The 14,533-nt window shown below is 42.3% G+C and overlaps 1 protein-coding gene and 1 long non-coding RNA gene across 11 annotated transcripts in view; one reads left to right on the top strand and one right to left on the bottom strand.

Annotated features, from left to right (window-relative positions):
• The window catches only part of OSBPL6 (oxysterol binding protein like 6), a 112,414-nt gene extending 100,617 nt beyond the window's left edge, over positions 1-11,797 (bottom strand). For 9 of the 10 annotated variants that reach the window (XM_064451706.1, XM_064451705.1, XM_064451708.1 and 6 more), the window contains exons 1-2: positions 11,697-11,797; positions 3,923-3,960 (exon numbers count right to left, since the gene is read on the bottom strand). The gene's annotated coding sequence lies outside the window, so the exon portion shown is untranslated. The remainder of the gene's footprint in view (positions 1-3,922; positions 3,961-11,696) is intronic. The other variant, XM_064451707.1, reaches the window with a different exon arrangement.
• Positions 11,798-11,835: 38 nt separating this feature from the next.
• Positions 11,836-13,336, top strand: LOC135313391 (uncharacterized). Its single transcript, XR_010373027.1, has 2 exons — positions 11,836-11,985; positions 12,557-13,336. It is a non-coding gene; the product is annotated as an uncharacterized LOC135313391 (long non-coding RNA).
• Positions 13,337-14,533: the final 1,197 nt, after the last annotated feature.

Here is a 14,533-nt window from a genome sequence, read left to right as displayed (position 1 = left end):
GGTAAGTCAGCGTGTAGCCAAATATGTGTCAGCAGCCTCAGCCAAGATGCCCACAGCCATTTACACAGAAGAGAAACTCCCCTGCTGTATGCAATGCCTGTTCCAAAATTAATCAACATCAGAAAATAGCAGTAAAGTAATTCTTGAAAGTCTACCAAGCAAATACACTAAGGAAGAAAAAAGGACTTGTAAGGTTAATTGTGTTAATGCTACATAGTGACACCTAACAAGTAAGTGTTTTGGGACAGCTTCCCACTACAAAAATTGTAAAAGGGAGATTAAAAAGGAAAGAGGGGGGAAAAGAGCACATTAGATATTCAGTCGGAAATCGCAGTGTTCTGGAAAGAAAATCTCACATTCATCCTTATTTTCTCTGATTTTTAACAAGCATCCTGAAGCAGGAAAATTGCAGCTATTCTACCAAGCAGGGCTTCACCCGTGCATCTGGGAAAGTTAGGAAATTTACTTCCCTCACTTCTACCTGGCCGATGCCTGGCTGTCCGGCACGCGCTCGCGCTGCGGCTGAACAACGTGCACAGGTTTATAAACTCATTCAGAATTGTCCATTGCCATGTGCAATTGGCATAACCCAAAGGGAAAAATACTCTGTCTCTGCTTAGAGTTTATTAACCTCCATTCTGAACAACAGAGCCCATTTGCTAAATCAGGTTCTTCTCACACCTTTTTTGAGATACACATGCCCCATTTTTATTTACGTAGGTCTTCCATAGGTCATCAAGTGAAACTTCATACCATACAGTCCCTGTCAGCCGCTGCTAACAGGTGAGGCTACCCTCATGTTCAGGCAAACTTTGCAGCAACAGTAAGAGCAAACATCATGGGAGAAACTTTAGCAAAATTCCAACATTGTTATTTGCAAGATCCAGCTCCTCCTAGAATGGAGCACCATTGACCTGAAGTACTTCATTTCTCTACTTCTCACCTGGCAGAGCAAATGCTGTTGCCTCCTGCGTTATGCTTGTATACACAGCCACCCTTATTAGCAAAACAGAAATAATGAGCAAAACCTAAACTTTGACATTTGCTGTCTTTCACTCGTGACCCATTGTGGTGCCTTTGATCATGCCACACTTTTGCTACTCTTGAGAAATCTATGGAAATCGAAATGCAAAGTGCATATTTGCTTCAAATAGTAAAAAAATATTTTCTCTAATTCAAATCTACAGTATTTTCAGAAGGTGTGTATAGGGATATGTAAAAGATCATTAAAGCAATGAACAAAATTAAAAAATTAAATACATTTGGCTTGCTGTGAACATATTAATAGGAAACCTTTGGTCAGGGATATATAAATTATAACATCTCAGTTTATAAAAAATAACCTAAAGAACGAAACCTCCACAGTACCAGTACTTAAGCACTGACAAATTTCAGTGACTACAAAGATAATACAAGTCATCACATTACTGAATGAGCAGAAAACTAACCCATGATAGGGATCATGTTCGGTTTCTTACAAAGTTTAATTTACTCAAACAAAACATTTACTTGTGGTACTTGAACAAAGGCTTTAAAAATGCACCATAATCCCATCATTATGTGAGTATTTAACTTGTAAACACAAGCAATGGTGGCAATGAGAATAAAATTACAACTACTAAGTGTCCATCATACCAAATATAAAGATAAATAAAGATTAGCTGTCTGGGAAGCACACAGCAGTCAGAGAAGCCTAGAAGCCTCATGCTTCCTCATTTATCCTTTAACGGAAAAAATTGACATTAGCTGAAAAAGTATTGATTTTCTGTGCTGCAATCTGCGGGAGCCTAAGGAATTGAAAGTCATTTTTGCAGCAAAGTGAGATTGTTTAAAGAAAAACTTCAGAAAGGTCTGCTTGAATTACTTTTGGATCTCACAATACACATACATTTATTTCTGTTCAGACTTGTTATTCTAAATGTGAAACATTTGGAACCATTACATTTAAATCTGCTTCGGCATGGTCGAAACGTGTAACCCACCTTCACAGAATCACCAACATAAGGCATAAAAATATTTCACTTACTGCCATTAAGAAGTGGCACCTTACATTGCTATTAGGCATAAGGCCCCTTAGGAAAATAACTGATTTTCCTTGGTATGCTTAACGCTGTGAATTTCCAAGCATTTTGTTCTCCAAGGTTTTTTTCCTTTTATATTCCCCAGCCCCTGAGAGCCCCCACCAAGGATCTCCTGAGATGGCAAAGGACCCTCAGGAGAGGCATGGAAGACTGCATCAGCCAGGATGCACAAGGGGCCGCTGGAGGGGAGAGGCATGGAGCACCAGCAGCCTGGACAAGGGGACACACCTGTGTCCCCAGAGAGGATCGGTGAGCGAGGGCACAGGACCGAAATCAAGAGAGGGGTATATTAATGGGTAGGGAGTTACTTGCAAAGGAGAGGCAGAACGATAAAGAGAGCAAGAGCTGAGAAAGCACATCTCGGGGCTGGAAACCCAGAGAAGTAATGAACGTGCTCCTGGTGCACTTGTTTTTAAAAAAATTAGTTTCAATATTAGTTTGCACTCATTACATTTCTTTGCAAGAAACTAAATTTCATCTATAAACAGATTTATCTGACATTGGTGGTTTTTTCAGTGTTATATCACACAGCTATGACACATTTTTCATGGCAAACTACCCAAGAACCAGCCAAGAAAGCAGTACTACGTGTTCCTCAAGATATCTGCAACTTAAGGAGCAGTTTGTTTCCATCAGCTTTCAACGTGGGAACATTGCCAGAGATGTTGAAGTAAGAAATGAATAAAGCTGCCATGCCCTCCACAAGCATGTTCCGCATTTCTCAGCGCTGAGCATGGTGTCCGCAAACAGATGAAGGAGGAGAACAGAAGAAAGAAAAAAGATAGAGCGCTTACCACTGAACACATGCATTGGCATCAAGATCTTAAACTTCTTTGTTATGAGATACTGCCCCTTTTCTAGAGAGTGCTATTAGCCTAATTTACATCAACCCCAGCTTAAATAGTTCTGGTTTACTGTACTTAAAACCCCTTCAACTGATGTAAGCTAGCATACTTCTGTTGCCCTCAAGGGAACATCACCATGTTTACCAAGTCCTTACTGTTAGTCTCTACTTTTTTTTTTTTTTTTTTAAACAAAGCACTATTCTTTATTGCATCTTTGAAATTATTTTTACTCTTACTAAAATAACATACGTGAAAACGAAGAAAATGTAGAAAGTGCTGAAGTCAATATATGAAACTTTACATGAGAATCTGTGTAACTTAAAAATAATTCAAATCGTAAACAGTATATAGAATAATAAAGGGATATAGCACAGGTTTATGATTGACATTATCTGATAGCTTTATGCAAAATTATTTGAGTTCATGTGCTCACAAAGTTAAGGTTAAAGCATAAAAATTTGCAAATACTGAAGAAATCTCTCTGAAGTCTAAAGAATATTGAGGGGGAAATCTAATCATGAATATATCAGAGTAATTATACCAGAAATAGCATAAGGTGGCAGGTGCTAATAATACTACAGGGTATTTGCACCACGAGCTGGCAGCCAAGGGCCAGTACAGCTCTGCACTGGACAGTCAGCACATATCAGAGCCAAAGTCAACGATCCTTTCCCCGACTCCAGGCACAGCCCTGGTGCAATGCATTAACAGTTTGGATAACACTTCAACTAATAGAAAGTGCACACATCATAGAGGACAAGTATATATGGGGATCTATAAAGATGTACAGTTCAGAGAAAAATGAGACAATCAAGAAGGCACAAAATGTCAGGAGAACTATGAACAGTGATCTGTTACACAGCCTCTGGGGAACTGGTCTAGACATTTCAAGTGGGAAACCTAAAACCTAAGGGTATTAAGAAAAATATCACAGCGTTAGGAAAGGCCAAGTGATTACAACATGGCTGTTTTACCACCCCCTCTACCTGAACTTACTGTTCTTAGGTTCATGTTACATCGATTTGGCCAAAATTCTATGAAAAACGAAAGAAAATTATGAATTGGAATTTGTACATTTTAAAGGCGAAGAATCTGCCACCCTCTCCTCTTCCTAGTGTAGCTCAAAAAATTCTCCTTAAGCTTGTAGCACATTTTCTCTTCTTCAGGCAGACGGACACACCGCAGCTGTTATGGAAAGGCTAAGAGCTATGAACCCAAGCTGCCATGTTCATTGTTACATTTAAGAGCAACCAACTACTTTGCAGATCCCACAGCAACCTTTGCATTGCCAGAAACGGAAACGAAAAAGCATAACATAGATTACTTTTGAAACTGTTTCTATTCCTTAAACCCACAGATACTGCATAACCATGTAGAGCTATTGAAGAATCCTGTAAGGGGCTGAGGGTTAGTCAGTTTGGCTAATTCTAATCCTCATATTCTGACCTGGTTTGATGCCTACCCCATTAATCCTCAACTCACATTTCACAAGAAAACACAACCATTATTGTATTAATTAGAGACAAAAGCCTCTCTAATTATTAATTGTAAGCTCTGTCACACAACAGTATTTATGGTGACTAGGCAAGAGACAGAGTGTGCAGCTACTAAAGAAAATACCTTGTAATTTTTTTTTTAAAGATTATTTTGCATTGCATGTCATTCAGTCATATACTGCAAACTGACCATAGGTTTTATATATAGGGCTACACAGCAGTCACAGGAGGGACTGAAAGAAGCCTGCTCAGTAGACCACCATATATTTTACATTTAGCTTCCCATAGCATATTTGCACACACCCCAATACAGATCACAGTTAAGGACAGTTATAGAACATTTTCCCCACCCACCCCAGTCAGAGAATGGGTTATTTTTACCCATGATTATATCACCCAAGAACATTAACGCAGGTAGCAACTGTCACCTGACCATAGGTACCAGAAGTTACAAGCACAAAAAAAAGCACAGTTGTCAGATGCAAGTGAACTTGGAAAGACAACTTGCATTTAGCTGACAGGAACAGGGGAAAAAGAAGATGGATTTTACACGTCAACAACCGTTACAATGAAGGAGAATTTGTATGGCTACAGAGCTAACCTTCCAGTAGCAGGGGCATACCGATCCTTTACAACCAGACTCATCCTCTGAGTACCCTATAGCTCCATTTCATATCACTCCCATCCTTCTGTTTTCTGCAAACATCTTCTGAAAGAAGTTTGTTTTCCAGAAACAGATTAAAACCAAGAAACACAGGCTTTAAACACGAAGGAGACATAATTACTTCCCAGAGGGATGCATGTGTCATGCTCACATTGGCTCAACACCAACTGCCAATTTCAGATCTTAACAAGCTGTTTTATTTTGAAGCTTTTTCCCTTTAACCAAGTATCACTTCCACCATCAACCACCACCCTCTCACCCAGCTGACCCACTCCACTCCGAAAGAAATACCTGTCACTAAACTAAACATTGCAGCTTCCCACTTCAAAGCTCAAAGTCCCTTTATCGGATGCATTTGTTGCCATTTCTACAGTTCTCCATCAGTTTCTAGTTTCCCCAGAAGATCAATCCTTACCAGGTGGCAACGCAGCTAACCAGCACCCTAAATATAAAGGTACAAAAGAAAATAAGTTGCCCCCCACCCCACCTTCCTAAAAAGTTTTCCTACTCTAGAAAAATAAATGAATTGAAGAAACTTCTATCCTGTGGCCAAAACCTCAAAAAAATCACAACGTGAGAAGATGAGCCACAGTCTATCTGGATCTGTTTCTCTCCTAGTTCTCAAATCACAGCGCCATTACTTTCCCAACAAGATTGAATTTTATTTTCAAAGACAGGATGGGATGAAACAGTTAAAATTTGTTTTCCTGAACAACATCACAAGGGTGTCAGGCAACCCTTAGTAGGTCAGGCATAAAAACGCTCATACAGTGGAAGTGGGGAGCCTATCTGTGGTCCCACTGCAGAAGCAGGTTGACCACACAGGGAAGAGAGGTAGCGAAGGCAGAAGTGAAACGGGAAGAGGAATCACCAGCTTGGAAATGTTCCTTTAAGACACTCACAGAAACCTGTCTTGACCTAAATCCTCTTTAATATCACACCTTATCCACGTTGGGTTTGTCAAAGGGGAACGGGGTCGGGTGGTTGCAAGAACAGAAAGACACCACTCTGTGTCACACAATCTAGTTGTGTTTTATTAAGCAGGACATGTGCGGCACATGTCTAAGGTCAATTAGCAGTTGCCACCAAGGCTTCTGGAACTCTTTGGTCTCCCAACCCAAAGGTCTTACAGGAAGTGTGAAGTTAGCAACAGTTACAGAACAAAGTTCTTATATTGGTTTTTTCTTATTTTATTTTCCAGGATTAATCAGGTCAGCTAGAGCTGGGCAGATGTAGCCACGGTCTTCTCTATCTGGGCAGGCAGCCCTCACCCTACGGCACAGGTTTCATACAGCCTTTTCTTTGGGCAACCTGAGCTTATTTCATTTCTCAACAGACAACTTTTCAGTTCATCATCTGAAAAAGGATATCACGGTCCAAGGTAAGGTACCCTGAAAGTGATCCACAGATCGTTCTTACACAAATATTACTTACTTTGGATGTAGTTGTTTTTATAACAAAGCAATCCCAGACATATGCCCTACTATACTGATATAAAGGATCTAATACATTATTTTAATACCTTTGAATCCTTCACAAACATAATTCACTAACTTAATTGGAAACAATATATGCTATAGAAAAGCTCTGTACCAGCAGAACAGCATTTGCCTTAGAGAGTGGAACTACATTCAATACCATATACAGATAAATTAATCCAGACTTTTTATTAAAGAATCCATAAGTTGCTCATTTCTAGTCCAAGCAGAGATGCTAAGGAAATCAACAGAGACTAAGCACAGCTTTTGTGATTTTTGTGGTTTTCACGATTTTCATGTGAACTGAAAACTACAGGATTTTTATATAGTTTATAGTCTACAAGCATTTCCATCTCTCAATTTCCACTGTAAAACAGGGAAAATAAAACTCTTATTTTAGCAGAGTTATGAATGCAAGCAGTCAGATCGCACTGTGAGAGATCATAATCAAGACTGGACTTCCGGTCTGCTAAATTCTGGGTAGATTCAACTTACCTACATGATTCTCAGCATCCCGAACTAAGGAGGAAAAGATTCATTAGAGTGAGGGGAGGGTTTAAATTCTACAAATGTGAAATATTTGATTGAGCAACACAGAACCTTTAAGATATGCCCAGGGACCGCACTCTGCTAAAAATACAGATACCATCCCCCAGCAAGACAACAGCAAGAAAACCAAGTTTCCCAGAGGAAATTGATGTTTTGGTAGAAAACTTAATCTTTTAATATAATGCAACATGACACCTGATACTTGAATTTCTTGCAACTCTATATTAAAGTTCACAATCAACTAGAGATTTCTTTTCTTTACACCTCAAGTTAATGTATCCATTACTTCCTTTAAAAGAAGTGATCTCAACTAGTATTAAAATATGTTCATTGTTAAGGAACTCAAAAAACCCAAATAAGAAATTATTTAACTTGGTTTCAAAATGCAGCTGTCTCCTGTGCTAGAGTAAGGCATTTCTAAGGATCACTATAAAGCTCTCCTAATCTTTAGGACAACTGCCATATATTCCAGACCCCTCCTCTTACTTTTCTTCAACCTCCAACTTCCTCCTCCTCCTTCAGAGCTATTCTTTTTAAAGTTATAGGTAACAAGTAATGAGATACAATCTTTTTTTTTGGTTTCTGAGTTGGTGACAGAGGAGCTCACATTAAAACCATTTAAATAACCAGAAAATAGTAGTCTCTGGGTTTTGCCTTTAATGCCAAACCACTTAGAATTACAGAATAATTTAGGTTGGAAGGAACCTCTGGATGTCACTTGGTCCAACCCCTCTTAAAAAAAGAAAAACACACATAAAAAAAACCACTTCCACCCTGTTTTATCTCTTGTCTCTAGTATTTCTTGACTTTCCTCAGTTGTCTCTAATATTTTGGTATTGTTCATTTTTCTCCTGCCTTAATATCTTAACGAGTCTATTCACCCCACAAGTTTCCCTAAAAGACATGACTTTGCCTATACACAATAACTCCCATAGTCTTCTCTTATCTCTGTGTTTCAGGTTTAGCTGTCCTCCCTGTGACCAGCTTATCAGCTGTCAGCACCAAAACATTCTTGCACCATTCTTCAGCTCTTCTGAAACAATTAACCCCAAAAGAGTGATATGCTAGCAACACCATTCACCGGGATGTACACAGCAGTGGCAGCATTTAAAGAAAACTTTTAACTGCCCTCATGTCTGCATTTTGACTTACAGGAAACAGCTAGAAGCTGTAGGCTTATACTTACAGCTCAGAAAACCTAGGTGTGGAGATAGTAAAATTAATTACAAACGTACACAAATAGCATCATTCATAGCATGAACACTACTATAATTTCATATTCCTTTATATTTCATAATATGACAACCAAATTCAGTTCATGATACCAGGCACCTCATAATGCAACTTCCTGTCAGACTGCTTACAGCTGCAGAGTTTCCATGCCTGTCACCAAAGCCACGTTTTGAATCTGCCAAAAATCCAACTTCCCTCACATGGCCTGAGCATGTTTACTTTCATTTGTATAATGTACCTGCTGCTGTTTCCTTCAACGTCTGGAACCTTGATACTGTGGATTCAACAAAAAAAAAAAAAAAAACACACCAAAACTACAGTAAGCATTTACTTTACTATTCTATTGGGAAGGGGTTTTTTTTCCACTTCCATTAAACGCAGCTTAAGAAAGAAACATAAGCCTGAAGGAAATTCTTGGAGACATTCCTTTTAGAAGTACAATTACCCAAAGTAGCATTTCCCATGAAAGTTATCTACAGAAACTACTGCCTTTTCCCATGCCAGCATAATCAAAACCTTCAAAACCAGCATGCATTTAGTTACTAGGAAAAAAAAATAAAGCCCTCCAGTTTTTTATCATCATGTACACCAGAAATACCTGAGAAATGTTTGATTTGTTCAATGTTTTAAAAAAAATATTAGAAAAGACAGGGGTAATGGACAATTATTTTCTACCCTATGCATGAGGCATAAGAATTAAAACATTAGGACAGGCTCACTGTATACATACACACACATTAAAAATACAGACACACGTACACCCCTCCAGCAGTGAAGCACTGGCAGTTCCCTTCCCAGCTGCCACTGCAATACCAGTATCAGTGGCAGCTGGTTCTCCAGCATGGCACAGAAGGGCTGACCTGCAGGACTCATGTTCCTTGAGAAATACAACTCTCCTGAGACAAAGCCATGTGGTACTAGAAGCTAAGTTTTCAGGAAACTAAAGTCGTATGTGCAAAAAAAATTGCAGAGAAAACCCATGCTGATATCTCATGTATTTGGAAAAACAAGAGCAAAAACATTCACTTCTATCACACTGAGAAATCCAGTGGTAGACCGTATCTCAGAAGAAATGTGAAGCGTAAAGGGGTAGACACACATACATACCCACACACTGACACGCACCACTTGAAAATTAAAGTGATACTATGCACACCCTCTACCTTCATCTCCAGCGTGGACTGAAGGAAGGAGTACCAAAGGAGAGCAGCCCCTGTCTCCAGCAGCACTTGTAATAGAGCAAGAGGTGAGGAATTCACCTACTGAGGAAGTCACAAGGCTTTATATTTCCATAGCCATGGCGGCATCGTAGTAAGGTCTGAATGGCTGCCTAGTTAACATCTATGAGTAAAGTTATGTTTCTGATGGTCACATAAAAAAACCACATCCCAAATATAAACATAGAGTACAGCCCTTCAACACCAGCACTTGAAAAAAACCCACTTGTTCCTGCAAGTAGATGAACCAGTGTTTTGTTATTCCTGGGCGGAACTGAAGCAAAATGAAGACTAGAAAAGCAGCAATAGCAACTTGTGGCATCACAGAGATTTATGAATAAGCTGCCAGGATGGGCTAAGAACAAAAAAGGGCCAGCAGTAAGAAAGACTGCTAACTAACAATATGGCTCACAAGCACCATGGAGGATCCAGGAGCGTAACAGCAACCTAGTAGGAAGCGGAAGAAGCGAACTTGAGGAACTACAGCACACCAAAAGGTACCTCTTCCAGCCCTCAATAGCAAGGGAAAACGTTTAGAGGGTCTTCAGTCACAAATCCTGCAATATTTGTTTCTCCAGATATACATCCTACTGTTTACTTTTACAGAAAATGCAGTTTAAATATAAACCTCCTTAGAGTATTATAAATAATAAATGTTGCACATATCTCTTAACTTATCTAAAACAGAGAGAAAAGAGAAAGCAGTAATCCTCTATGTAGTTTTAACCGGAATTAAAAGAAAACTATTTATGATATATACATAAAAATAAAAGTTTTATTAAACATAAGATTTGTGATCCATACCAACCACATCTGCTTAATCTCTAAAGGCCAAAGTCATGTCATTTATACCAAAATTTAAAAAGTGTAATTATAGTATCTACAGCTATATGCACAGAGGATGGTTATTAGAAAAGAACTATTATAAACCAAACACAATTATATTATACAGAAACCATTAGATATTTGATGAGATTTTAATCTTTGAGCTGGTATCATTCTGCAAGTTAATCATCTGCAGAACAGAAAGTCTGTTAGGAACGCAATTATATGTACTAGTTCCATTAAAATTGAGCTGATAGAGTTAATTGTAGTCCTAAAATAGCTATTTCCTCACACCTTTACTAACCAATTTTTTTCATCTACTGAGTAAGAGCCTATTTAAGGAACACTTTTCTCTTAAACTCTCTAATAAGATTTGCAAATACTTTTGTTCTGTCACGCTACCCCATACAAGTTGAACTGCAGTTCGCTGTTCGACCTTGGATTCCTAATTCACGCCGAGAAGTACAGCAAGGTCTTTTGTTTCAATTACTATTAGCCCATAGTCTCTGCATTGCTGAAGGTTTGGGGAAGAACATCGACAACGTAGCCTTGCAGCACACTAAAAGAACTATAAAATAAAATTAAATGATGGACCAATAGCAAACCCCGTGTCAGGTGGTCATTTTAAGCATCAGGACTTCTGGGAAGCAGATAATTTCCAAACTACTGCTTCAATGAATCCATACATATTCGAAGTACTCGCAAGGGTTTTGCAGCATTGCTAGAAAATTGGGAATACAGGCCGTTCCTGCCTTTTTTTGAGAGAAAATGAAAACAGAAAGGTATCCTAGGAGCGCACCCACTTGGGAAGAGCTGGTCTACAATTCATTCTCACAGACCAGGCGGTTTACTGGGGCGTTTTAAATCGCTCTGCATGGGAGGAGGAGGGATAAAAAACGCGACTCGGAGGCGCGACGCCGGGGCCGGACCCGGGCCCCCTCCCGGCGCGAGGGCGGTTACGTAACCCCGGCCCCCAACGCTCCGGCTTCGCCCCGGGGCCGCCCCCGGCAGCCGCCGCCGGGCCAGGCCACAGCCCCCCACCGGGCCCGCCGCCACCGCGCCCCGGCCCGCTCCCGCCTCCCGCCGCGGCACCGCCGCGCCCCGACACGCACCCCGCCGCTCGGCCGCGCAGCCCAGCCCAGCCCACCCGCGGGGCGCGGGGCCCGAGCCCCGGCCCTGCTGCGCGCCGCGGCGCCACCCGACCCGCTGCTCCCCGGCACGGCCTGTCCCGCCGCTCCGGCTCCGGGCCCGCTTCGGGCCGCCGGTCCCCACCCGTGCGCGCCCCCAGCGCCGCCGCTCAGCGCCCACCTCCTCGCCGGGGTCCGCGGCGCATCCCCGCTGCGGCCCGGGCGGCTGCGCCCCGCCGCTCCCCGCTCCCGCCCGCCGCAGCTCCCCGCCCGTCTGACGAAGGGACGGAGGGAGGGGAGGGGAGGGGAGGGGGCGGGCAGCCCCGCCGCGCCGCCGCCGCAGCCCTGCCGCGCCGCCCCCGCCCGCCGGCCAAGGTGCCCTCCGCGCCTGCCGGCACCCACCTGCGGCGGGCAGCCGCCCCCCGCCTGCCCCCGCCGCGCCGGCGGCAGCGGCCCGGGCCCGGCGAGAGGTACCGCGGGACCGGACTGGGCTGGGCTGAGCGGAGGGGGCAGGCGGCGCCGGGATGCTCCTGCCGAGCGCGGCCGCGGCCCCGCCGAGCGCAGCGGCGGAGCGGTGCTGGGGCACGGCGCGGCGCGGCACCGCGTCGGTCCCCCTGGCCAAGCCGGTGCCGGAGAAACGGGGCAGCGGCGGGGACCGAGTAACGGGCTTCAGTCATGAGATCAGGTCTAAAATTAAAGTGGAAAGCACGTGGGCGACAACGGGGATGCGCTTCAAGCAGGAGGGACCTCCGCGCCACGGGTGGGAGGGTGATGTCAGACAAAGGGATGCCGCTGGGAGACCCGGGCGTCGGTGCGGAGCGGGGCCGTCGGCAGCCGCCGTGAAGCTCCGTAACACCCGCACCAACAACCCAACACCGCACTGTCACCCTCCCCGCACCTTTCATTGCGTTAGCTGATTCGGTCTTTGTCAGCCGGTAACGGGAGGTTGTTGAAAAAGACGCATTACATACTCGTGAAAACTGCCGGAGAAATTACTCCCTTAGGTTAATTTATATTAGCTTTCTTTTTTCTTTTCCGTAGATCCTCCATCACAGCTTTCATGACATACTTGATGACTTGGACACACTTCTGGAAACGGGAAGCTGGACTGTCTTGTGTAGTGAAGCTACGGGGTGGCACAGGCCACGCTGCTGTGGAGGAGGCAGGCTGCAGACTCGCCTATGCTCCATGACTCACCTCTGGCACCCTGGTCCTTCTGCTACAGCCTGGTCACTCTCCGTGTCCCCAGGGCTGGCGCACTGGCTTGTCCTCTGGGAGGGCTCTGGGGCCTCTCTTCACAAACTGGACTCCTCCTGGCTGTCCTATTTAAATCGTCCAACTTAGCCCTGCTGTCTGGTTCATGGTAACAAGATGGGAAATATATTTTGTCGTCCGAGAAAATCAGTTTAAATCCCTGAAGAACCAGATGCCACTGCCAACAAATCTCAATAAGAGAAGGAGGGGAAATGGCAAATTCCTTGGAAAAAGTAGAGATTTACAGGGTTCTAGAAATCTAATTACTGAGCCTGCACTACTCATTAAACAAACAGGCCTGTGTGATGCTGGTTTATGTTTTCCCCATTTCTCAAAATGGCAGTTCCAGATTTGGCAGCACTGTGCAGCAAAGGATCATTCTGGGGACCCTGGCATAAGAAAAGCCGTGACTGTTTTCCTATCGAGGCAGAGACCTCCAGAGAAGGTTCCCTTGACACTGTATTTTTAGTGTAATCTTCTCAGGAAAAAATTGCTTTATTCTCTCAGCTGAACCTGCAAGTCTCATTCTGAATGTGGTTGAATAAAGTTAGGGAATTGATAAAGTAACAGTTTCTTATTCTCTGTGTTCAGTTTCCAAGAGTTGAAGCAGGAAAAAGATTAAGCGGGATTTTGGGAGGTATAAGTTTTCATATAAAATCCATAGAAAGATTAAGTAACAAGCCACATACATTATAGAAAGCTTAATAGTATCAGGAATATAGTCACTTATTTTTCTCCTAAAAGAGATAAGTAACAGGGCAAGGAGATAAAGGACACAACTCCTAATTGTGTTTTAAGGACACCATTCAACAACACCACTATTTATTTCAGTCAAGAGGCCACTCAACATCTGCGACCTGAAAAAGCGAACCATGGATAGAAAGAAATTACAGAAAACTGTGTTGTTAATTAGCTGGCTTGTTCCTGAACAACTTATTCTTTGATATTCTCTAACGATCTTGATACCAAATTCTTAATTGGCTATTTTACAGAGGTGGGTTTTTTTTACAGGGTTTTTTTTTTACTAATTTGCCTGTACTTAAACCAAAGAGAAACAAGCATGTAGAAAGGCAGTTCAAATATTTTGTTTAAATGATACAATTATGTTACATACATGGTAGATGACAAAAAGCTAGTGAAGTGTATGCACACAGATACCCTCCTCATCTTCTAAGGGCTTATCTACATAAAACTTTAGTCCTGAAATAAATCATAATTTGGATAGATTCATATGGGCATTTCTTTGATAACTGTAGAAGAGTATTACCATATTCCTTCAGAAACACTGGCAAAAAAATGTAGTCTTACATAAACTTCTTGAAAATCAGTGTGATTGTTACCCAACGACAGGACAAAATTTTTCACCAATTTTTGCTCATAATATACACCACCAGGAGCAAAGGTTTGAACATCTTGATGAAATGTTGACGAAAACACAGTAGAGGAGCTATAGTCTATTTTGTCCATCCAAGAACTTGACCTGTTCTCCTCAAGTTTAGTCTCACTAACAATTGGGAGGCATGTTCTCCAAAAGAAAGCTGTAAAACATAGCTCAATTCTCCATGCAAAGATAAAACCTCCACAGGTTAAACCATAGAATTCTTTCCACAATTCTTTGCAAGACATAAATGCCTTTAAAACATCCCACTCTAATTCAAGCAGCAGGGAAGTTTACTAAAAATCATATGAAATGTTTGCTTACCACCCATACCCTGACAATAAGCAGATCTATGGGCACTGAAAATATTTACTTACGGAATCTTA

This window comes from Phalacrocorax carbo, chromosome 5 (assembly GCF_963921805.1).
Source record: "Phalacrocorax carbo chromosome 5, bPhaCar2.1, whole genome shotgun sequence".
Taxonomy (NCBI): Eukaryota; Metazoa; Chordata; class Aves; order Suliformes; family Phalacrocoracidae; genus Phalacrocorax; species Phalacrocorax carbo.
Note: the sequence above shows the minus strand (reverse complement) of the source record. Positions and strands in the feature narration are given on the sequence as shown.